The sequence below is a fragment of the Oncorhynchus nerka genome, linkage group LG18, assembly GCF_034236695.1.
Source record: "Oncorhynchus nerka isolate Pitt River linkage group LG18, Oner_Uvic_2.0, whole genome shotgun sequence".
Taxonomy (NCBI): domain Eukaryota; kingdom Metazoa; phylum Chordata; class Actinopteri; order Salmoniformes; family Salmonidae; genus Oncorhynchus; species Oncorhynchus nerka.
This window is the reverse complement of record NC_088413.1, coordinates 50,181,412-50,208,274: the sequence shown is the minus strand read 5'-3', so window position 1 is coordinate 50,208,274 and position 26,863 is coordinate 50,181,412.

The window sequence follows — 26,863 nt, the reverse complement described above, 5'->3', positions numbered from 1 at the left end:
AATAAGGCTCGAGTGTACTTTGTTAGAGGAGCGTGACCTGAAAGCACGCTCCACTTTGTTTTCCTCCGGTATTGAACACAGTATATCCTTTTTTCTATCCTAATCTGATCATTTTCGTCAACATCCGCTGAATTTCAGAGCGCCAAATTCAAATTAAACTAAAAATATTTAATTTTCATGAAATCACAAGTGCAATATAGCAAAACACAGTTTAGCTTGTTGTTAATCCACCTGGGGTGTCAGATTTCAAAAAAGCTTTTCGGTGAAAGCTATCCAAGCGTTTATGTTAGGACAGCTCTCTCGGTCACGATGGGATAGACAAAATCCAAATAGTATCCGTACAGTTCGTAGAAACATGTCAAACGTTTTTTTATAATCAAGCCTCAGGTTGTTTTTACAATAAATAATTGCTAATATTTCAACCAGACCGTAGCTTTTACAATAGGAGAGATAGAAAATGTCTGCTCCAAGCTGCTCGTGCGTGTAAAACTCTGCTGGCACCCAGCCATCCACTGACGCGATGTGATCTTTCTTGCTCATTTTTTCAGAATAGAAGCCTGAAACTATGTCTAAAGACTGCTCACACCATGTGGAAGCCATAGGAAAAGGAACCTGGTTGATATCCCTTTAAATGGAGGGAAGGCATGCAATGGAACAGGGAGCTTTCAAAATAGAAGGCACTTCCTCTTTGGATTTTCCTCAGGTTTTCGCCTGGAATATCAGTTCTGTTATACCCACAGATAATATTTTGAAAGTTTTGCAAACTTTAGAGTGTTTTCTATCCTAATCTGACAATTATATGCATATTCTAGTTTCTGGGCCTGAGAAATAGGCAGTTTCATTTGGGTACGTTTTTCATCCGAACATCAAAATACTGCCACCTACACTCAACAGGTTAAACAATATTGATATTTTTGAGAATGTGGCAGTGGTCCGTGGACACACAAAGGACTGTCATGATGAGTGTGTTTCATTTGGTGATCTCATGAAGGACAGGAAACACTCATTACTGTGTCTTCGGTTGTGTACACTTCTTAATTATGGGGGTTATATCTAAATATTGTGAAGCATATGTGGTTAAAGATGTGACGATGTCAGCCTTCTAAATGAGAGTATGGATTTTCATATAAAGTTTAACTAGTCAGTGGCCACACCCCTGTTAGCCAAACAGTACATCAGGCATCATGGAACCGCCCTTTTCTACTCCAGAGTATAAAACCACCTGTGACAAAATGTACATTTCATGCCAAAGAGACCCAAGATTAGCCAGATATCTCGGATGTTAAGAAGACGAGAAAACATGCGGCTGACACTACATGTGAAATCGTTAAGAACTACAACTCTATATGCCATGGAGACCATACAGTGTGTAACATTGGCTATAGAGAACTATAGAGAACCTACAAAAATGATATGGTAATGCAAAATTTAAGTTTATACACTCCCATTAATGTCATACATTAGCTTATACACTAACGTTCACACATCTAGATGGCCAGGCCGGGGTGGGTGTGGAGCCAGACACAGCAGAGGTTCAAACTGTAGAACCCAGTTCCTACATTTGAATATACAAATGTATTTTATCAAACAAAACTATGCTACATTTTGTCTCTGGGACCCTCAGGATGACAAATCAGAGCAAGATTACTGAATGTACGTACATTATTAACCTTCAGATGTGAATGCATCAAACCAGTTGCCTTGATAAAAGTTGTTTTTGTGCACTCTCCTCAAACAATAACATGGTATTGTTTCACTCTAATAGCTACTGTAAATTGGACACTGCAGTTCGATTAACAAAAATGTAAGCTTTCTGCCCATATAAGACCTGTCTGTGTCCTGGGAAATGTACTCGTTACTTAAAATGTCATGCTAATCACATTAGTGCATGTTAGCTCAACGGTCCCGCAGGGGACCCACCAATCCTGAAATGAATGATAAGCTTGGAAGGTACTATGGTGTTGAATGCTGAGGTATAGTCAATGAACAGCATTCTTACATAGGTATTGTCCAGATGGGATAGGGCAGTGTGCAGGGCAATGGTGATTGCATCATCTGTGGATCTATTGGGGCAGTAAGCAAATTGAAGTGGGTCTAGGGTGTCAGGTAAGGTAGAGGTGATATGATCCTTGACTAGTCCCTCAAAACACTTCATGATGACAGAAGTGAGCGCTATGGGGCGATAGTCATTTAGCAATGGTGGACATCTTGAAGCATGTGAGGACAACAGACTGGGAAAGGGAGAGATTGAATATGTCCGTAAACAATATGTCCGTAAACACTCCAGCCAGCTGGTTTGCGCATGCTCTGAAGACGTGGCTAGGAATGCCGTCTGGGCTGGCAGACTTGCAAGGGTTAACGCTTAAATGTCTTACTCACATCAGCCACGGAAAACGGAAGCAGGGCTCGTCGGTGGCACTCTGTTATCCTCAAAGCAGGCAAAGAAGGTGTTTAGCTTGTAAATGAGCAAGACGTTGGTGTCCGCGACATGGCTGGTTTTCCATTTGTGATCCATGATTGTCTGTAGACCCTGCCACATACGTCTCACATCTGAGCTGTTGAATTGTGACTCCACTTTGTCTATGTACTGACGTTTTGCCTGTTTGATTGCCTTACGGATGGAAAAACTGCACTGTTTGTATTCGACCATATTCCCAATCCTTGCCATGGTTAAATGCGGTGGTTTGTGCTTTCAGCTTTGAGCAAATCCTGCCATCTATCCACGGTTTCTGGTTTTGGTAGGTTTTAATAGTCACAGTGGGAACAACATACCCTATACACTTCCTGATGAACTCAGTCACCGTGTCCGTGTATACGTCAATATTTTTCTCAGAGGCTACCTGGAATATATCCCAGTCTGTTTGATCAAAACAATCTTGATGCATGGATTCTGATTGTTCAGACCAGCGTAGCATAGATCTTAGCACGGGTACTTCCTGTTTGGGTTTCTGCCTATAGGAAGGGAAGAGCAAAATGGAGTCATGATCTGATTTGCGACGGGAGGGTGGGGAGGGCCTTGTAGGCATCTCGAAAGGGGGAGTAGCAGTGATCCAGTGTTTTTCCAGAGCGAGTACTATAATCAATATGTTGATAGAACTTCGATAGCGATTTCCTAAAATCCCCATCTACAATAAATTCCTCCTCTGGATATGAGGTTTCCAATTTGCATAAAGTCCAGTGTAGTTAAAGGCCGTCGTGGTATTGGCTTTCATATGTTTTCAGAAGATAGGTAGGGGCTAAGCTGTCCTGACGCTAGGAAGAAGCTTGTTCCAGCTGCTAGGCATGCTGCATATCATATACAGTATATTCCTTATCGATTATTATTTGGTTAACTTTTTGATATGGGCACATAAAATAACTTCAAAGACGAATAACCCTTTTCTCAATAGATTTTCCCTCATGCCTCTGAGAACACTGGCAAGACACAAAATCAAAGAAAGCCTTGAAATGTCATTATTCTCATTTTTTCTTGCGTTCTGATGAGACTGGACTAATGCTTGTCACTCAAACAATTATACTATGTTCCAATTTACAAAGTACAACAAAAGGCCAAGGAAGATGTACAACAAAGATTGGGTGTAATAGAAATATTACACAAAGGACATTAAGGATCAAAAAGTGTTTTTTTCACCTTCAGATAGAAAAAGCTGTTCTTACATTCATGATTTCTTGGAATACCCACTGTGCCGATTGAACATTAAAGACAGTAGATGGAAATATTTAAACAAAAACAGCAACATATGTTTGCTTTCTACTAGAAATTCCTCATGTATGCTCATATATTTTGATACATTGAATGTTGTGAACCTATATTATATATATTATACCTTTACTTCCTTTTCATCAAGTGATGTCGCTGAGCACTGACCCTATATATAGGACCTTCCACCTAAGGGTCGAAACAGTGTTATAAAAAAAATCAGTTGGGCCCATGAGCAGCATTCTGCGGTATTTTCCTCTTTATTTTTCATGAATTCTCCTATAACTACAGCACCTGCAAAAAGTACATAGATGTGCGGATGTTCTTCAGCTTTTTTACAAAAGAATTGCTCATCTTACCCCACTCTAACCTACAGTTAGCCTTTTACTTATATACTGTACATCATGACATACAACAGATTTTTCATTTGGTCTAATGAGATTATGGCATTTGTTAGTGAGCGCTGGCTGTATGTCATCCATCCAATAAAAAGAGTGGACAAACGTTGCCATGGACAACTCCATATTCAACATCCTCTCCTCCCAAAAGTCCTTATTACGTTGTGAGGGCGCTCCAAGTGACAGAGATATGATTTGGCCATTATTCATCTCAGCCCAAGTTAATTAGATTACTGAATGTGTGGACAGGAGTGCTCTCTTCATAAACTGATAAAGGACCACATTTTCTCACCTTTTTAACATATTGCAACAATAATAGACATGGCATGAAAGTATCTCTACATCTCTCATTTGTCCCACTGACAGGAAATAATATTACAATCCCGAAGATGCAAACTTAATTGATATCCTTAAAAGGTCCTGAACAGTACTTTTTCTCTCATGACTGACTACAAGGAAGTTTGAAAAGACAGGATGAGTGGGCAGGGATCTTATATTCATGAACTCACCTTGACTGAAAGCTCTCTGAAATGCCTATGGCAAGCAACTTGGATGCAGTGAGCAGTCTTGCAGTAAAATAATCAGTGAAACCTCTTAAGAACCTACATCTGTACATGTCTCTTGTGATGCGGTTCACAGCAGTACTGACGGATGTGTTGTCTTGACAGGTGCTTCAGACAACCCCATTTTGTTCCATCCTGGCTGAAGACCTAGCTAGCCAGTAAGTAGCTAACACCAGACACAGACGTATCTTTGCCATAGATGGATAGGGTAAACCTTTTATTGTATTTGCTGACACCCTACAGTCATGTTTTGGCACCGGTAGAGCAGCTATACAAACCACACCCCTCTGCAAACACGCCTTCTCCGATCTTGGTTACATGGCAGTAGTTATTTAAATTAGGTAAGAGAATATCATATTACCATTGCTGTATTAAAATGAGAGTTAAGGTTTGCCTTGTCAAGGTTCGCCTTGTTCCCTTAGTAATGAATCCAAGTGTTTGACAGGGGACCAGTAACATTATGATCAAACATTATCAATGTAGAAGCAACAGTCATTTTTCATACTTTGATCTGGTTTCCTTCAAATACCATCCAGTTTCATGAAAAACATGATTTTGACAGTTTATGACCATTAAGAGCATCATTCAGTGTCCTTTTTCTTTTGGGGGCTGCCATGTAACAGACAGATGTGCTGTCTGTGTAAGGATCCACAGAGCATTCTCTGGATGGATTATTCTATCATCACAGTTTGGACAGAGAAAATCCCTCCCTAAACCTTAAGATTGATATAGTGCTGATCCATAGAGGCAGTTAAATCCTGTGGGATGTATCAGACTGGACAGATTCTGCCTTCTCCTCTGGACGACAAACTATCTTCCCTCCTGGAAGTTAAACGTCATTTAGGGATGGACCCAAATGCACTAGACACAATAAAAGAAACTGACTGACTGTGTATTAGGTTGGTTATAGTCCTGCAGATCGATCTTTGGTACCAAATGTTAAGATTTACTGAAAGTATAGTTGTTGATCATGGTTGGTTGGTCCGGAGCGGACCAAATATGAACCAATCATAGACGTCTATGTTTCACAAGTTTGGACATCACAGTACAGCACAGTAGAGTAGAGTTCAGTTCAGTACAGTAGAGTACAGTAAAGCACAGCACAGTAGATTATAGTAGTGTATAATTCAGTACAGTGGAGTATAGTTCAATACAGTACTATACAGTAAATTATGCTGTACTGTACTCTAGTGTGCGCTACTGTACAGTACTGTATTGTACTGACTGATACTCAACGTTTTCTTTATTGTACTGTACTGTACTGTGCTCTATTGTACTGTACTATACAGTCCTGTGCTGTCCATACTCGTGAAACAGACATCTATGATTGGTTCAGGATTGGACTGACCAAATGTCAGCTAATTTTCAATGTACAGTACATGGATGCTGTAACAACACAGAATAAAACAATTAATTAAAGTCCCATAATGGTAGTGAGTGCCGATTACTGCTTATCACATATTAATATTCACCAAATTTGAATACCAACTGTCAATCACTTAGATCATGTATTTTCAAGTAGAGATACTGTACCTTGTGAAGCAACTGCTTTCTATTCTTCTCGATCTCGCATTTTTCTTCACTGCCTCTTCTGCCCCATAACCTTATTAATAACCTAAGGTAGCAGGCACAGACCGGGCAAGTAAACAAGCAATCGATTATGGTCATTGTAGTTAATTACCATGTTTTCTGCGATAAACTATGTAAAATATTGGCCTGTTGAAACTACAACTCCCTACTACATTGCAGAATAAAATGGAATTCAAATAATTGAACCTACATTGGTCAATTAGTTGTTTAAAAAATGAAAAATAACCAACTTTTATTATCCTCCCTCCTCATGAGGAAGAGAAGATGTGGATTTTTGTTTTGGACGTGGGTTTTTGGTAACAGAATGACAAGACATTAGGCAATATTTCTTAACTTCTTGCGTCGAGCCATCCCGGAGATGGTATCGTGACTACAGCCTCAAGCTCATTACCATAACGCAACGTTAACTATTCATGAAAATCGCAAATGAAATGAAATTAATCTATTTGCTCTCAAGCTTAGCCTTTTGTTAACAACACTGTCATCTCAGATTTTCAAAATATGCTTCTCAACCATTGCAAAACAAGCATTTGTGTAACAGTATTGATAGCTAACGTAGCATTTAGCGTAGCATTTAGCGTAGCATTTAGCGTTAGCATTCAGCAGGCAACATTTACACAAAAAAACAGAAAAGCATTCAAATAAAATCATTTACCTTTGAAGAACTTCAGATGTTTTCAATGAGGAGACTCTCAGATAGCAAATGTTCAGTTTTTCCTGAAAGATTATTTGTTTAGGACAAATCGCTCGGTTTTCTGCGTCACGTTTAGCTACGAAAAAAAACCTGTATCCAGGATTGTGTAAATCTATCCGCAAGCTCATTAGCATAACACAACATTAACTATTCATGAAAATCGCAAATGAAATGAAATTAATCTATTTGCTCTCAAGCTTAGCCTTTTGTTAACAACACTGTCATCTCAGATTTTCAAAATATGCTTCTCAACCATTGCAAAACAAGCATTTGTGTAACAGTATTGATGGCTAACGTACCATTTAGCGTTAGCATTCAGCATGCAACATTTTCCACAAAAACCATAAAAGCATTCAAATAAAATCATTTACCTTTGAAGAACTTCAGATGTTTTCATTGAGGAGACTCTGTTAGATAGCAAATGTTCCGTTTTTACAAAAAACATTATTTGTGTCGACTAATCGCTCCGTTTTTGTTCATCACGTTTGGGTAAGAAAAAAAAAAAAAAAAATCATTAAAACGCAAACTTTTTTCCAAATTAACTCCATAATATCGACAGAAACATGGCAAACCGATGTTTAGAATCAATCCTCAAGGTGTTTTTCACATATCTATCGACGATAACTGCCACGATATATTTTCACTTTCTCTTCTGAAGAAATGGAACGCGCATGGACCTACAGATTACGCACACAGGACTTCGGGCGGGACACCAGGTAAATGTAATCTCTTATGGTCAATCTTCCAATGATATGCCTAGAAACACGTCACAATGCTGCAGACACCTCGGGGGAATAGACAGAAAGCGCGGGCTCATTCCTGGCGCATTCACAGCCATATAAGGAGACATTGGAACACAGCGCCTTCAGAATCTGGGGCATTTCCTGTATGAAAGTTCATCTTGGTTTCGCCTGTTGCATTAGTTCTGGGGCACTCACAGATAATATCATTGCAGTTTTGGAGACGTCAGAGTTTTGTCTTTCCAAGGCTGTCAATTCCATGCATAGTCGAGCATCTTTTCGTGACAAAATATTGCGCTTAAAACGGGCACGTCTTTTTATCCAATAATGACACAGCGCCCCCATAGGTTCAAGAGGTTAAACTTACAGTAGGCAAATAATTTCTATAATAGGACATTTAAATGATTATATTACTTTCTGCTAGATGTTTTCTAAAAACCCCTTTCCATCTGTTTGACCAGAAATCAAAGCCTTGCTTATTACTCATTATTAGGATAGCATAGTGGATGTTTTGGCTGTGTTGGAGCTGTAACTGAGGTATGAGCTGACAAATAGGTGAGCTGTTTTCTAGTGTGTCACAAACCATTTCCTTCCTTATTATCCCTGTAGTGAAATAATATTTATCATATATGATATTATATACCTCACATGTGACCTGTGGTGAGCCTATGTAATTAATGTGACAAAGTCTATTAAAATGTTTATCTGACTCCATAAAGGTGATTTAGCAATATTCAAGAAACTATAGTTGAGCTACAATAACAAAGGTCTGAAAGTTGTCTATCAAAGGTAAATAGATTTAATTACATTGTCAAATGAACCATACATTATACAAGACAAGAGTGTCATTAATGAAACATTAAGTGTCTAAGCATGATCAGAGAGAGAGACAAAGAAACCATGGCTTGTGTCAAGGCCCATGACTCTTGGAAGACAAAGTGAGAAAAGCAGTGTATATCTCACCACAGCAGTTAAGGAACAAATACAGACAATGCATTTGAGTCCCTTTTATAACATCTGGGTTGTATGGAGTTAACCTCCAATCAGATATCAGGCCTACAGGATGTAGAGACAACAACACCTACTGCTTGAAAGAGGTGTGACAAAATGGGGGATGTGGAAAGCAATGGCTGAATTGGCTGAATTCCTGAGGATTCCTGAGAAGACAATAAGACATTTTGCATAGAGTCCAATCGAGGTTTAGGCAATAGAGTGTTTGAAATTGTAACGCAGCTGCATGAACTTCTAATGCGGCTGCATGGGATTTGTTGGGTGGTTTTGTTGCATCCAATTGCAGTGTCCACAGTAAGCTTAACGCGAGGAACTGCTTGTGGATTTGACACCTAAAACGCAGTTCCACCTCCGACACCGCCAAAACAACCGCGTGTGTCGACTAGTGCAGATCTGACAGAATCTACCCTTAGTGTGTTTGGCTGAATAGAAAGAGGTCCCCAGAAGTTTGTTCTCTTCATCTTCAGTGAAAAGTGTTCTTATGATTTTAAAAACAATAGTATAAGCTACGATCAATCAATCAAATGTATGTATAAAGCCCTTCTTATATCAGCTGATGTCACAAAGTGCTGTACAGAAACCCAGCCTAAAACCCCAAACAGCAAGCAATGCAGGTGTAGACGCACGGTGGCAAGGAAAAACTCCATAAGGAAAGGAAAGGCCAGAACCTAGGAAGAAACCTAGAGAGGAACCAGGCTATGAGGGGTGGCCAGTCCTCTTCTGGCTATGCCAGAACATGGCCAAAATGTTCAAATGTCCATAGATGACCAGCAGGGTCAAATAATAATTATCACAGTGGTTGTCGAGGGTGCAAAAGGTCAGCACCACAGGAGAAAATGTCAGTTGGCTTTTCATAGCCGATCATTCAGAGTATCTCTACCGCTCCCGCTGTCTCTAGAGAGTTGAAAACAGCAGGTCTGGGACAGGTAGCACATCCGGTGAACAGGTCAGGGTTCCATAGCCGCAGGCAGAACAGTTGAAACTGGAGCAGCAGCATGGCCAGGTGGACTGGGTACAGCAAGGAGTCATCAGGCCAGGTAGTCCTGAGGCATGGTCCTAGGGCTCAGGTCCACCTATCGAGAGAAAGAAAGATAGAGAGGAAGAGGAGAAAGAGAAAAAGAAAGTGAAAAAGAGAGAGAATTAGAGAGAGAGCATACTTAAATTCACACAGGATACCGGATAAGACAGGATAAATACTCCAGATATAACAGACTGACCCTAGCCCCCCGACACAAACTACTGCAGCATAAATACTGGTTGCTGAGACAGGAAGGGTTGGGAGACACTGTGGCCCGTCCGACGATACCCCCGGACAGGAACAAACAGGCAGGATATAACCCCACTCACTTTGCCAAAGCACAGCCCCCACACCACTAGAGGGATATCTTCAACCACCAACTTACCATCCTGAGACAAGGCCAAGTATAGCCCACAAAGATCTCCGCCACGGCACAACCCAGACAGGAAATCACGTCAGTGCCTCAACCCACTCAAGTGACGCACCCCTCCTAGGGATGGCATGGAAGATGCAGAGAATTCCAGTGGACAGAGGGGAACCGGCCAGGCAGAGACAGCAAGGGCGGTTTGTTGGTCCAGTGCCTTTCCGTTCACCTTCACACTCCTGGGCCAGACTACACTCAATCACAGGACCTACTGAAGAGATGAGTCTTTAATAAAGACTCAAAGGTTGATACCGAGTCTGCGTCTCTCACATGGGTAGGCAGACCATTCCATAAAAATGGAGCTCTATAGGAGAAAGCCCTGCCTCCAGCTGTTTGCTTTGAAATTCTAGAGACAATAAGGAGGCCTGCGTCTTGTGACCATAGCGTACGTGAAGGTATGTACGGCATGACCAAATCAGGAAGATGGGTAGGAGCAAGCCCATGTAATGCTTTGTAGGTTAGCAGTAAAACCTTGAAATCAGCCCTTGCTTAACAGGAAGCCAGTATAGAGAGGCTAGCACTGGAGTAATATGATCACATTTTTTGGTTCTAGTCAAGATTCTAGCAGCCGTGTTTAGCACTAACTGAAGTTTATTTAGTGCTTTATCCAGGTAGTCAGAAAGTAGATCATTGCAGTAATCTAACCTAGAGGTGACAAAAGCATGGATACATTTCTCTGCATCATTTTTGGACAGAAAGATGAATGAATACAACTCTCAAACAAAATTCCTCTACATACAGTAAGATGAACTTTGCTTAATGAAAACTCAATCAAAGAAACCCTCAATCAAAGAAACCCCTGGGTACTTATACCTGTGTTCTCTGTTGCCAGTTCTTCAAGTCAACCAGTGTTTTGTCTCAGCTCCTGCTTTTCCCAGTCAGAATGGGCCTCTGAATGGGCCTCTGTATTTTTATATAGATATTACATTAAAAATCTGCATTTTCCAGCTACAATAGTAATTTACAACATTAACAATGTCTACACTGTATTTCTGATCAATTTGATGTTATTTTAATGGACAAAAAAATAGCTTTTCTTTCAAAAACAGGGACACTAAGTGACCTCAAACTTTTGAATGGTAGTAGTGTACATACAGTCATGTATGAAAATAATTAGAATTACACCATGGGAAACAAGGATGTCGTTCAATTGTAGTTCTGTACTATGTAGACACATGTTGGTAGTCAGAGCTATTAATGAGATACTAATGGAAATGTTAATCTGCAACAAATAATCTTTGCAGAGACACACCTGTGTTTCTGATAAGAGTTCTACTCAGAGTAACGTGTTTGTTCTAGTTTCAATCAAATTCATTTGAATTAATCAAAGTTATCATAAAGGGAGCCTTGAAATGGCAGGGGCATAGGCTACGAAGTGTTATGTAGTATTTTTAGAGAAGGTGAAAGAGCAGAGCAGCCGAAGGAGCGTACAGGATCAATGACATGCAAAATCATTCAAAGCAGACCTCACAGATAAGGTGAGTGGAGCCTTGATAAGCTCATCCAAAAGGTCAGGGAAAAGTTAAGCAATCAATCACTGAGATCTGGCATTTAGACAGCATAACTTTCAAAATTATTCATACGGTTGGAAGAAAGGTCTTTGTAAATCATTTACTTATTGTAACCTTCGGGAGAAATAATTCAACACCAGAGAGAACCTTATCACTGATTCTGCTGATGATGTTTGTGACTGCAGGCGGGCAAAAGCAGTCCCCTTCTGCTCAAACGTGTAGTATCTAATACATAATTGTGTTTTACATAGTATACACTATATGCATGGCTTTGGTATTGCAGTTACATTATGGATATGGTGCCTGGTATCAGATAGTTTCATTGGCCCCAATATGTGGAAATCTAATTTTATTCCCAGGACACACTGGAGAAAATAATTGGAGATCTAGATTGTAGATGTCTAGTCCAATCACAGCCCTTGTTGTGTGAGATGGAGGTGCTCTAGTCTGCTGATTTCGTTCTCTGCCAGGTAAGTGCTAGTGAAAAATGGAAGCTGTCATTGGCTCTGGTTAATGGATAGTTAAATTAGAGAGCTGTATGGGAGACTCTGGATGACTTGGCCCTCAGCTTTATTTTGGTTTGTTAACATCCCACCTCAGCATTAGGAGGAACCCTATAAGTTACCCATAGAAGTCCTATTAAATTTTTATTATTGCCTTTCAGCAGCAATCGTGATTAAAGGCTAGCTACATTGATTGATTGACCATCTGAAATTGGCTAGCTAGCTATGACAGATCATGTCAATTATGCTAGTTAACAAGTGAACTTTCAGGAGATAAATTAGTTGTTTGAATTGCTTCCCATCTATAATACACTCAAGAAAAAAGGGTTTCAAAGGGGTTCTTTGGCTGTCCCCATAGGAGAACCCTTTTTGGTTCCAGGTAGAACTCTTTTGTATTCCTCTGTGAAAAGGGTCCTACATGGAACTCAAAAGGGTTCTATGTAGAACCAAAAAGCGTTATTCAAAGGGTTCTCCTTTTTTTTCTAAGAGTGTAGTGACTACGAGTATGCTCTTCAAGAGGTGATGATATTACAACCAAATAGTCATAACATTTATTTAACGATCGCTTGAAAACGTCAGGCAGTTATCAATGATTTTAACAGAGTTGGGGTCTCCTTGACCACCAGCAGGCAAATCGTTCGGAACCTTATTTAGACATTTTGTTGATAACAACCTATTGTGGTCAGGGAGGACTCTGTCGGTCTAATTGGAATGAATGGTAGTAGAGGCGTAAGTGATGCATTTCCTGCTTTTACTTATGCAGGAAAATGAAAGTAAGGCATGTGATATCAGAAATTGTGTAATATAATTATTGTCAACCTAAAATAGTCATATAGTTATAAATACAGCTTATTCGGGTTTTATAAAACATTTTTGCATAAATAGCATCTCAAATTTCTGTAAACCGACCATAAATGTCTAAATTCTTGTTTTCTTGGAAAGTTGTGTGTTGTTACATGATACAATATCAGTCGAAGGCTGATACTGTATTGTCTGAATGGAATGTTGGTATATTGGCAGTTAATTTGAAATATTGATGGAATCATTCTAATAAACATACAGTGCCTCTAATCTTCAAATTGATAATTTTGCACTATCACAGCACTGGAAAACCACATGGTTGACAAACTCCTTTACCAAAATGGCTGACATTTTATAGTGTCATAAGAAGGTTAATGTATTCTTGTATTCTAATTCCTAATTCTGTAGAGATATTTTCCTCTAGTCATTTATGGGGGTGTTTGCAGACATTTTTATTTGATAGTGATGCAAAACCACAACCATAGGGATTGTTTTGTACCTTCTGAACTGTTGTCCAATTCTGGCCTCATTTATTTAACCTTTATTTAGGCATCCCATTAAGACATGTCTCTTTTTCAAAGGAGTCCTGCATGAAAATAATCAGCAGCAAGTACACAATAAAAGTTATGAGTTATATTTATACACAGTGTACAAAACATGAAGAGGACCTACCTAATATTTAGTTGCACCCCCCCACCCCACCCCTTTTGACTTCAGACCAGCCTCAATTTGTCGGGGCATGGACTCTACAAGGTATCAAAAGCATTCCACAGGGATGCTGGCCCATGTTGACTCCAATGCTTCCCACAGTGTCAAGTTGGCTGGATGTCCTTTGGGTGGTGGACCATTCTTGATGCACATGGGAAACTGTTGAATGGGGAAAAACCCAGCAGCATTGCAGTTCTTGACACAATCAAACCAGTGCGCCTGGCACCTACTAACATATCCCATTCAAAGGCACTTAAATATTTTGTCTTGCCCGTTCATCCTCTGAATGGCACACAGTCCATGTCTCAAGGTTAGAAAATCCTTCTTTAACATGTCTCCTCCGCTTCATCTACACTGACTGAGGTGGATTTTGAAGGTGACATCAATAAGGGATCTTAGCTTTCTCCTGGATTCAGTTGGTCAGTCCATGTCAGGGAAAGAGAATGTGTTCCTAATGCTTTGTGTTAAGAGTTGAAAATGGCCATAGTCACATGTCAACTTCCATGAATCAGTTCTTTCTCAAGCACTTTTTTCTTTCTCTTTCTCATTGACCAAACTAAGCAATACATCTGGACAGATCTTTTTCCTGAGAAATTAGCAGCTTGGTCCTAAATAATATATTGCCTTTCTGTTTATATTTTGTCGACCAAGAATGAAGGTGATAGATGTTTCTGCTCTGGGGCGATCCTGTGAATATATCTGGTGCAATCTGCCTGGGAATGTCATTGAGAGTCTGCAAGGTGTGCGTCCAAAATGGCACCCCATTCCCTACATAGTGCACTATTTTTGATCAGGCCCCATAGGTATCTGGTCAAAGTAGTGTACTATATAGGGTGCCATTTGGGAGACAGAGGAGGTAAAATCACTGTTCCCCTCTGAAAGCCCTCCGGTCCCCATCCCATCCAACTGACAGTGATGAAGAACATCATATTAAGCCACTGAACAAGTAAAGGAATCGCTTCTATTTTTAATTTGTTGTATCATTCTATTAATTTAAATGGAGGTAGTGGTGTGATGGGTGTGCCATTTGTCATGTAGTACATGATCACCTTTGAGTTGATGCCAAATGACAAAGGATGAAGCAGGGCTGAATTAAAAAGAACATCCACCATTCTGTCAATCAGTACTGCCTATCACATTGAGGAAACGACACAGTATCTGAGGAAAGAAGGCAGAGAGGATAATCAGGGATTAGGGACTGTAGCAGAATAATACATGTAACTGTCAAATTGGGGCTAAATCAGAGCAGGAAAAGTATCAGGTAACCGAGACGGTATTGATGGAAAATTATAGTCAAGCTCAGAACTACAGACAATCGTGATTCAGAGCATAGCTGTGTTATTTAACACGTTCTACTCGGAATTGAATGATTTTGCCACCGTAAAAGCTGACCTGGAAAATCACTGACAATATCACCCATTGAAATAAATATCAGATGTCCAGATAAAACGGACACATGGAAAATCATTTTATAAATGTTATGACCTAGTGCCGCTCAGCTTAAAAATCCTTTAATTACATGAACAGTGGAGCAGCAAAAAAAGGGAAGAGGCCAAATGAGCAGGCTCTGGTTTGTGTCTCTAATTCTCCAGAACTCATGAGTCTGATACCCAGACAGACTGATGGGTGTTCACTGGAAACTGGAGGCTGGATGGAGCTGTGTGCATGTGACAATGTCAGCCCACTATCAAAACATGTGCATTCTAATTATATGTTCATGTGCATTCCAATCCTATGCTCAGTAGCTCCAATAGATGCTTCAGAAGACCTAATTGTTGTTATAAGGTGGTTATAACGGTTGCTTGAATGATCCCATTGTTGAAATGCGTTGATCAATAAGTTAGTGCACCACATTGATTTTGTGGCTTTCTGCACACACACCGTGGTTATATGGGAAGCTGCACTGATCATTTTGCTGTATGTTAAGGGGTCCGTAAGTGTGGTGTTAATTTTCACAATGCATAACAATCGAACCACTGAAACAGACTTTTCCTCTCCTGTTTTATTGAATCGCTTTGATGTTTTCCAATTAGGTGAGGTGGATATGGCCTTAGTCCTCAGACCAGAGCAGAAACTACCTGTGAGGGAAGGATATTCGCCAATCGCTCAACAAAGGCGGACAAGGGCAAGGTGGGCTCATACAAATTTCAGACCCTATAGCCTCTCCATTGATGGCCAGTTAGAAGTATTATTATTGAGTCATTTCCCAGAGGCAAAGGTTTCTAAGCTGAAGCAGGCGTAATTGATTCTCTCTGTAGCCAAACAATTGTATTTATGATGCATGCATGTTTCCGAAAGAAGGGGAAGTGAACCCTGGCTGAATCAATTTCCCCATACATCATCAGTGAGGTGTGCGATTGGATAGTCTCATTGCCATTAATATATTCTACTTCAGTAGTGGACTAGCTAGCTAGTGAGGGAATGCATAGTTTCATTTCAAAACGTTATGTATCAATATTTAGAAATGTTGGTGAATTAGATTTAGTTATTTAAAGAACTTATGAAAGATATTAGTGTGTTTGTTTTACTATCTAACCATGGCATGGGGTTGTTCAATGACAGACATGTATTTGTATGAAATCTATCATTTGAAAGTACATTCAATTAATAATACATGATATTACTCTCTTTTAATGTCCATTCAAAGGACTATCTTACCGGTGAGTGTAACGATTCAAGGAAGCAAGTTCAAGGAGTGAGTGTATTAATAAATAAACGTAACATAATCCAAAACACGTGCAACGCGCAGGCAAGACACAGGAACAGAAACAATAATGCCTGGGGAAGGAACCAAAGGGAGTGACATATATAGGGAAGGTAATCAGGGAGGTGATGGAATCCAGGTGAATCTGATGATGCGCAGTTGAGCGTAATGACGGAGACAGGTTTGCGCCATAACGAGCAGCCTGGTGACCTAGTGGCCAGAGAAGGAGCACACGTGACAGTGAGTGGCAGAACTGGGGTATGTCTATCATGTTGTCGTGGCGACAACCTGCAAGAGCGGACGGCCCTGGTGTAGTCAGACACCACTAAACATTCTTCTGTTGTCAGTCATGCTGTCTCTCTGTCTTTCTACCTCTCTGTTCTGCTTTAAGATGCTAGAACTCTCACCTAAACACATGTACCACACAAACACATCCAATGTAAAGTATAATGCCTGGTAAGATACACTACATGGCCAAAAGTATGTGGACACGTGCTTGTCGAACATCTCATTCCATTATCATAGGCATTAATATGGAGTTGGTCTCCCCTTTGCTAGTATAACAGCCTCCACTCTTCTGGGAAGGCTTCCCACTAGACGTTAGAACTAGAGGTCGACCGATTATGATTTTTCAACGCCGATACCGATACCAATTATTGGAGGACCAAAAAAAGCCGATACCGATTAATCGGTCAATTTTTATAGATATATATATATATATTTGTAACAACAAATATATACAACAATACCGAATGAACAATGAACACTTTATTTTAACTTAATATGATACATAAATAAAATCAATTTAGTCTCAAGTAAATAATGAAACATGTTCAATTTGGTTTAAATAATGCAAAAACACAGTTTTGGAGAAGAAAGTAAAAGTGCAATATGTGCCATGTAAAAAAGCTAACGTTTAAGTTCCTTTCCCATGAAAGCTGGTGGTTCCCTTTAACATGTGTCTTCAATATTCCCAGTTAAGAAGTTTTAGGTTGTAGTTATTATTGGACTATTTCTCTCTATTGGATGTTCTTATAGGCACTATAGTATTGCCAGCCTAATGTCGGGAGTTGATAGGCTTGAAGTCATAAACAGAGCTGTGCTGCTGGCAAATGGAGGTAAGTGCGGTTTGAATGAATGCTTATGAGCCTGCTGCTGCCTACCAGTCGCTCAGTCAGACTGCTCTATCAAATATCAAATCATAGGCTTAATTACAATATAATAAACACACAGAAATATGAGCCTTAGGTCATTAATATGGTCAAATCCGGAAACTATCATTTCGAACACAAAACGTTTATTCTTTCAGTGAAATACATAACCGTTCCGTATTTTATCGAATGGGTGGCAACCCTAAGTCTAAATATTGCACAACCTTCAATGTTATGTCATAATTATGTAAAATTCGAGCCAGGCGACCCAAACTGCATATACTTTGTCTCTGCTTACACTTAACGCAAGAGAAGTGACACAATTTCAGGCACCGCATTGATTATATGCAACGCAGGACAAGCTAGTTAAACTAGTCATATAATCAACCATGTGTAGTTAACTACTGATTATGTTAAGATTGATTGTTTTTTATAAGTTAAGTTTAATGCTAGCTAGCAACTCCAGAGTCCAATGGTGGCGAGCTTTACATTACTCCAGAATGCGCTTAGCGTAGCGCATGGTGATCTTAGGCTTGTCTGCGGCTGCTCGGCCATGGAAATCTATTTCATGAAGCTCCAGACGAACAGTTCTTGTGCTGACGTTGCTTCCAGAGGCAGTTTGGAATGCAGTAATGTGAATGTTGCAATCGAGGACAGACGATGTATATGCACAATGCGTTTCAGCCAGGGCAGCTCTAGGAGGGCAGAAATTTGATGAACTGACTTGTTGGAAAGGTGGAATCACATGACTGTACAACGTTAAATGTCACTGACCTCTTCAGTACAGCCTATTCTATTACCAAATTTTATCTATGGAGATTGCATGACTGTGTGCTTGGTTTTATACACCTGCCGACAACGGATGTGACTGAAATAGCCGAATCCACTAATTTGAAGGGGTGTCCACATACTTTTGTATGGGTGTACTTCTCTTATTAGATAACATATGGGAGCCATGCCTTAAATGGACGGCAGAATTAAAGATTAAAGACTGTGAGCACAGTCTTTAAATGAGGGGAAAGCCTTTTCCATTTACTTTAACATAAGCATTATACAAGAACACAGGAGAAGGAACAGTGTGTTATGTATGTGGAGCCTTTTAAACAGGGAGCCAATTAATCCAGCTTCTCGCTCCAACCAGCTCCCGGTATGGTGTCTCCCAGCGTGGGTGAAGGCAGCAGCAGCGAGAGGCAGGACCCCTGGAGGAGCGGGCGGAGAGCTGAACGGATTAGCATCTCCAGGAGCAGCAGGTGGGTTCTTCTCCTCTGAACACTTCTCCTCAGCTGAGAGGAGAGCAGACTCACGCTGGGGCAATTCCAGTTAATATATTACTTTAGTTGAACGTTACTGTTATGAGTGCTAATTTAACATGGGAAACAGTGTTAACCCTGTACTAGGGACAGTTCGAAATGTACTTGTAAAGGTAAGATACAGAGCCTATTGGCTCTATAAAATCCACGACGCATGTTGAAACAATCATTTTCAACATTTTCCCCCAAAACCCTTCCCAGTTAAATGTTGCCTACAAAGTAGGCCTACCTGGCAAAATGATGATTTGCATCAATCGAGTGCACATTTGTTTTGCATACACTGTACACATATGGGCGACTTTAACCTCCCCACGCCTACCTTTGACTCATTCCTCTCTGCCTCCTTCTTTCCACTCCTCTCCTCTTTTGACCTCACCCTCTCACCTTCCCCCCCTACTCACAAGGCAGGAAATACGCTCGACCTCATCTTTACTAGATGCTGTTCTTCCACTAACCTCGTTGCAACTCCCCTCCAAGTCTCCGACCACTACCTTGTATCCTTTTCCCTCTTGCTCTCATCCAACACTTCCCACACTGCCCCTACTCGGATGGTATCGCGCCGTCCCAACCTTCGCTCTCTCTCCCCCGCTACTCTCTCCTCTTCCATCCTATCATCTCTTCCCTCTGCTCAAACCTTCTCCAACCTATCTCCTGATTCTGCCTCCTCAACCCTCCTCTCCTCCCTTTCTGCATCCTTTGACTCTCTATGTCCCCTATCCTCCAGGCCGGCTCGGTCCTCCCCTCCCGCTCCGTGGCTCGACGACTCATTGCGAGCTCACAGAACAGGTGGGCAGCCGAGCGGAAATGGAGGAAAACTCGCCTCCCCTGCGGACCTGACATCCTTTCACTCCCTCCTCTCTACATTTTCCTCTTCTCTCTCTGCTGCTAAAGCCACTTTCTACCACTCTAAATTCCAAGCATCTGCCTCTAACCCTAGGAAGCTCTTTGCAACCTTCTCCTCCCTCCTGAATCCTCCTCCCCCCCCCCCCCTCCTCCCTCTCTGCAGATGACTAACCATTTTGAAAAGAAGGTCGACGACATCCGATCCTCGTTTGCTAAGTCAAACGACACCGCTGGTTCTGCTCACACTGCCCTACCCTGTGCTCTGACCTCTTTCTCCCCTCTCTCTCCAGATGAAATCTCGCGTCTTGTGACGGCCGGCCGCCCCTACAACCTGCCCGCTTGACCCTATCCCCTCCTCTCTTCTCCAGACCATTTCCGGAGACCTCCTCCCTTACCTCACCTCGCTCATCAACTCATCCCTGACCGCTGGCTACGTCCCTTCCGTCTTCAAGAGAGCGAGAGTTGCACCCCCTTCTGAAAAAACCTACACTTCCCTCCGATGTCAACAACTACAGACCAGTATCCCTTCTTTCTTTTCTCTCCAAAACTCTTGAACGTGCAGCTCTCCCGATCTCTCTCAGAATGACCTTCTTGATCCAAATCAGTCAGGTTTCAAGACTAGTCATTCAACTGAGACTGCTCTTCTCTGTATCACGGAGGCGCTCCGCACTGCTAAAGCTAACTCTCTCTCCTCTGCTCTCATCCTTCTAGACCTATCGGCTGCCTTCGATACTGTGAACCATCAGATCCTCCTCTCCACCCTCTCCGAGTTGGGCATCTCCGGCGCGGCCCACGCTTGGATTGCGTCCTACCTGACAGGTCGCTCCTACCAGGTGGCGTGGCGAGAATCCGTCTCCACACCACGTGCTCTCACCACTGGTGTCCCCCAGGGCTCTGTTCTAGGCCCTCTCCTATTCTCGCTATACACCAAGTCACTTGGCTCTGTCATAACCTCACATGGTCTCTCCTATCATTGCTATGCAGACGACACACAATTAATCTTCTCCTTTCCCCTTCTGATGACCAGGTGGCGGTTCTCTGCATGTCTGGCAGACATATCCGTGTGGATGACGGATCACCACCTCAAGCTGAACCTCGGCAAGACGGAGCTGCTCTTCCTCCCGGGGAAGGACTGCCCGTTCCATGATCTCGCCATCACGGTTGACAACTCCATTGTGTCCTCCTCCCAGAGCGCTAAGAACCTTGGCGTGATCCTGGACAACACCCTGTCGTTCTCAACTAACATCAAGGCGGTGGCCCGTTCCTGTAGGTTCATGCTCTACAACATCCACAGAGTGACCCCTACACAGGAAGCGGCGCAGGTCCTAATCCAGGCACTTGTCATCTCCCGTCTGGATTACTGCAACTCGCTGTTGGCTGGGCTCCCTGCCTGTGCCATTAAACCCCTACAACTCATCCAGAACGCCGCAGCCCGTCTGGTGTTCAACCTTCCCAAGTTCTCTCACGTCACCCCGCTCCTCCGCTCCCTCCACTGGCTTCCAGTTGAAGCTCGCATCCGCTACAAGACCATGGTGCTTGCCTACGGAGCTGTGAGGGGAACGGCACCTCAGTACCTCCAGGCTCTGATCAGGCCCTACACCCAAACAAGGGCACTGCGTTCATCCACTTCTGGCCTGCTCGCCTCCCTACCACTGAGGAAGTACAGTTCCCGCTCAGCCCAGTCAAAACTGTTCGCTGCTCTGGCCCCCCAATGGTGGAACAAACTCCCTCACGACGCCAGGACAGCGGAGTCAATCACCACCTTCCGGAGACACCTGAAACCCCACCTCTTTAAGGAATACCTAGGATAGGATAAAGTAATCCCTCTCACCCCCCCTCCCCCTGAAAAGATTTAGATGCACTACTGTTCCACTGGAGGTCATAAGGTGAATGCACCAATTTGTAAGTCGCTCTGGATAAGAGCGTCTGCTAAATGACTTAAATGTAAATGTAAATGTAAATATGTGCAGTACAGAAACACCGGTAGCCTAACACAAATGCACTGTGACTAAAACTCGGCTAGGACATGCTTTTTATAGTGGATTAGGGGGGTACCCTGACTGGGAATTTAATCATGGTAATTCCAAAACCATTATAGTGTCACAATCCTTGATTTATATGAGGAGGATTGTGTTATAGTTAACAAAAGGTTGCTGGTTTAAATCCCTGAGCTGACTAGTTGAAAAATCTCAGTGCCCTTGAGCAAGGCATTTAACTCTAATTGCTTTGGATAAAATGTACCATTTAATGATACAATTCCTACCCTATTGGCACGATGCATAGGGTATAGGGTGTTTGACCTTCACGCTAGTGACCCTGGTTTCACTTCCTTGTCCTGCCGTTTGCTACATTGGTGTCAGAAGTGGGATGGTGGCCGTGCGGCAATTGGAATGCACGGCTCGGACGTGCTATGTGGCTGAGTAATCAAAGCACAGGGATGTGCCTTCAAGCACAGTGGGGAGCAGTGTAGAAAACCTTGCTATATGAGCCACGTTACAATTCCCAGCAAATGGGTTAGCACAATGCGTTTAGTGTGTTTATTTTTCACACCAGCGACCCGAGTGGTATTCCCTGCCCCTCCGTTCGCTACAATACCAAAAGGCTAAAATCTCACATTGAGGTTGTTAGGTGTTGTACAAAGGTTGTTTAGAATTATTACAAGGAGTACATCTTTTATTACATTTTTTTATTATGTCATTTTTTTTTCTGGCTCACCTCACTTAAAAAAAAACACATATGTTATACAGTTCATTACACTGGTATGGCATCAGGGGCAATAAAATTATCCTACCTGAACTAGTGCAAACTTTTCCACTCGGGGCCCCTTTCCAGCATTGGGGACCCCCTCCCCTGATGATAATTTAGAAATTGTACCTTGTGTCTTCAACTATTACAACTTTTAAGAGTAAGTTTAAAGCTGGACTGAGTTGATATCCACGCTTATAAATACAGGGTTTCTACAGTTATTGCTATTTTGGGTGCCAATCATTCGTTTTGACTTAATTTTATGAGGGGGATGGTGTACAATTTATTGTCATAGTACAAGTGGAGTGTCATGTGGAAATAATTGTAACGTTGGGGAGGGAGGTGCATATATTTATTTTTGACACCTCAACATGGACATGGACACTGTAATCCAGGCTGGGAGTCCTCCTCCACTCCTCCTTCTGGTCGTAAGACTGAGAGCGATTCAAATTGTGTCAGGTTTAATGGCTCCTGTGAAGGACAGGCCATTTCCCCTGTAATCAAAGAGGCCAACAAACTCTGAAAGGGTGAAATTGGCCCACAGAGAAGTAATGGACTCCATCTCAAAGGAAGAGACACAGGAAAAAGGAAAACCTGCTCAGTGAGAATGTCAGGAAATATTTATCAAACTGCAGTGAGAGCTCTGCGCGCGTGTGTGTGTGTGTGTGTGTGTTTAACCAACTCTGCCAGCTGGGTAATCCAGTAATTTCTATCAGTTCCTGTTTGGTCAATTTTATACTAAAAAAGGTGGCCCAGGGCACATCTAATCTAATATTATTTGTCAAATGCTTCGTAAAACAACAGGTGTAGACAAACAGTGAATTGCTTACATATAGGTATTTTTCGAACAATGCAGAATTAAAGATAAAAAATGTAAATAGACAGTGACAACAGCAATACACAGGGTATAAGGAATAACAATGATGATTAAAAATAACATGGCTATACACAGAGAGTAACAGTACCAAGCTGATGTGCGTGGGGGTATGAGGTAATCGAGGTAGCTATGCACAGTGCCTTCAGAAAGTATTCACACCCCTTTCCAGATTGTGTTGTGTTACAGCTTGAATGTATTACACACAATATCCCATAATTTCAAAGTGGAATTTTGTTTTTAGAAATATTTATAAATTAATGAAAAATTAAAAGCCAAAATGCCTTTTGTCAATAGTTATTAAAATATTTTGTTATTTGATTTATTTTATTTAGTTGAGAACAAGTTCTAATTTACAACTGCGACCTGGCCAAGATAAAGGAAGGCAGGGCGACACAAACAACAACACAGAGTTACACATGGAATAAACAAACATACAGTCAATAACAAAATAGAGAAAATAATATATATATACAGTGTGTGCAAATTAGGTAAGATAAGGGAGGTAAGGCAATAAATAAGCCATAGTGGCAAAATAATTACTATTTATTAATTAAACACTGGAGTGACAGATGTGCAGAAGATGAATGTGCAAGTAGAGATACTGGGGTGCCAAGGAGCAAATAAATAAATAAAAGTATGGGGATGAGGTAGCTGGATGGGCTATTTACAGATGGGCAATGTACAGTTCAGTGATCTGTGAGCTGCTCTGACAGCTGGTGCTTAAAGTTAGTCAGGGAGATATGGGTCTCCGGCTTCAGTGATTTTTGCAATTTGTTCTAGTCATTGGCAGCAGAGAACAGGAAGGAAAGGCAGCCAAAGTAGGAATTGGCTTTGGAGGTGACCAGTGAAATATACCTGCTGGAGCGCATGCTACGGGTGGGTGCTGCTATGGTGACTAGTGAGCTGAGATAAGGTGGGGTTTTACCTAGCAAAGACGTATAGATGACCTGGAGCCAGAGGGTTTGGCAACGAATATGAAGCGAGTGCCAGCCAACGAGAGCATATACAGTGCCTTGCGAAAGTATTCGGCCCCCTTGAACTTTGCGACCTTTTGCCACATTTCAGGCTTCAAACATAAAGATATAAAACTGTATTTTTTTGTGAAGAATCAACAACAAGTGGGACACAATCATGAAGTGGAACGACATTTATTGGATATTTCAAACTTTTTTAACAAATCAAAAACTGAAAAATTGGGCGTGCAAAATTATTCAGCCCCTTTACTTTCAGTGCAGCAAACTCTCTCCAGAAGTTCAGTGAGGATCTCTGAATGATCCAATGTTGACCTAAATGACTAATGATGATAAATACAATCCACCTGTGTGTAATCAAGTCTCTGTATAAATGCACCTGCACTGTGATAGTCTCACAGGTCCGTTAAAAGCGCAGAGAGCATCATGAAGAACAAGGAACACACCAGGCAGGTCCGAGATACAGTTGTGAAGAAGTTTAAAGCCGGATTTGGATACAAAAAGATTTCCCAAGCTTTAAACATCCCAAGGAGCACTGTGCAAGCGATAATATTGAAATGGAAGGAGTATGTCTTGGAAATTTCCTCTATTTACCTAATCATGGGAGCAAACCACACACACACGTCAGAGTTAGTTATAAAAGTCCATCTTTAATTATATGAGCTCTTATCACAATCCCGTGACTCTCAGATAAATTCAGTCTCCCCAGTGAATTTTCTGAGAGTCCCCTTACAATGCAACTGAGTTCCTTTAATAGCAAAGACACCCATAGTCAGACAGCATAGACATAATTCAATGTTCATCTTTGTCTCCTTTCCCAAAACCCCAGAACCATAAACCAATCCTCCAAATCAACAGGCATATATCAAATTGCCATTTAGATACAACCACTCTGTAATACAAACTCCTGGACAGGAGAGTGACCCTACAGGTCAACAAAGAGAGAGCATAGAATGATTCCAGACACTGCAACCCCTCCTTTCCCCACTGGGAAAGTTAGGGAGTATAAGATATGTTTACACATGATGACACTTTGACCTCTCCCCTCTCATGTGGCCCATGCAACTTAGTCCTGACATAGAACAGATAACTGCCAATGGCCACCACTATAGTACAACAAAATACATTCTTATGAGAAGTAACTTACACACATTTGATGAATATTAAACATCTTACAAATGTTACCAACATATTCTGATAATTCCACGACATTTATCAGACCACTGCAAATCTACCAAGACCTGGCCGTCTCTCTAAACTTTCAGCTCATACAAGGAGAAGACTGATCAGAGATGCAGCCAAGAGGCTCATGATCACTCTGGATGAACTGCAGAGATCTACAGCTGAGGTGGGAGACTCTGTCCATAGGACAACAATCAGTCGTATATTGCACAAATCTGGCCTTTATGGAAGAGTGGCAAGAAGAAAGCCATTTCTTAAAGATATCCATAAAAAGTGTTGTTTAAAGTTTGCCACAAGCCACCTGGGAGACACACCAAACATGTGGAAGAAGGTGCTCTGGTCAGATGAAACCAAAATTGAACTTTTTGGCAACAATGCAAAACGTTATGTTTGTTGTAAAAGCAACACAGCTCATCACCCTGAACACACCATCCACACTGTCAAACATGGTGGTGGCAGCATCATGGTTTGGGCCTGCTTTTCTTCAGCAGGGACAGGGAAGATGGTTAAAATTGATGGGAAGATGGATGGAGCCAAATACAGGACCATTCTGGAAGAAAACCTGATGGAGTCTGCAAAAGACCTGAGACTGGGACGGAGATTTGTCTTCCAACAAGACAATGATCCAAAACATAAAGCAAAATCTACAGTGGAATGGTTCAAAAATAAACATATCCAGGTGTTAGAATGGCCAAGTCAAAGTCCAGACCTGAATCCAATCGAGAATCTGTGGAAATAACTGAAAACTGCTGTTCACAAATGCTCTCCATCCAACCTCACTGAGCTCGAGCTGTTTTGCAAGGAGGAATGGGAAAAAATGTCAGTCTCTCGATGTGCAAAACTGATAGAGACATACCCCAAGCGACTTACAGCTGTAATCGCAGCAAAAGGTGGCGCTACAAAGTATAAACTTAAGGGGGCTGAATAATTTTGCACGCCCAATTTTTCAGTTTTTGATTTGTTAAAAAAAGTTTGAAATATCCAATAAATGTCATTCCACTTCATGATTGTGTCCCACTTGTTGTTGATTCTTCACAAAAAAATATAGTTTTAGATCTTTATGTTTGAAGCCTGAAATGTGGCATAAGGTCGCAAAGTTCAAGGGGGCCGAATACTTTCGCAAGGCACTGTAGGTCGCAGTGGTGGGTAGTATATGGGGCTTTGGTGACAAAACGGATGGCACTGTGATAGACTGCATCCAATTTGCTGAGTAGAGTGTTTGAGGCTATTTTGTAAATGACATCGCAGAAGTCAAGGATTGGTAGGATAGTCCGTTTTACGAGGGTATGTTTGGCAACATGAGTGAAGGATGCTTTGTTGAGAAATAGGAAGCCAATTTTAGATTTAATTTTGGATTGGAGATGCTTAACCTCTTGCTTCTACTCGGGACGCTTGCGTCCCAACTAGAGCTCTGGAAAT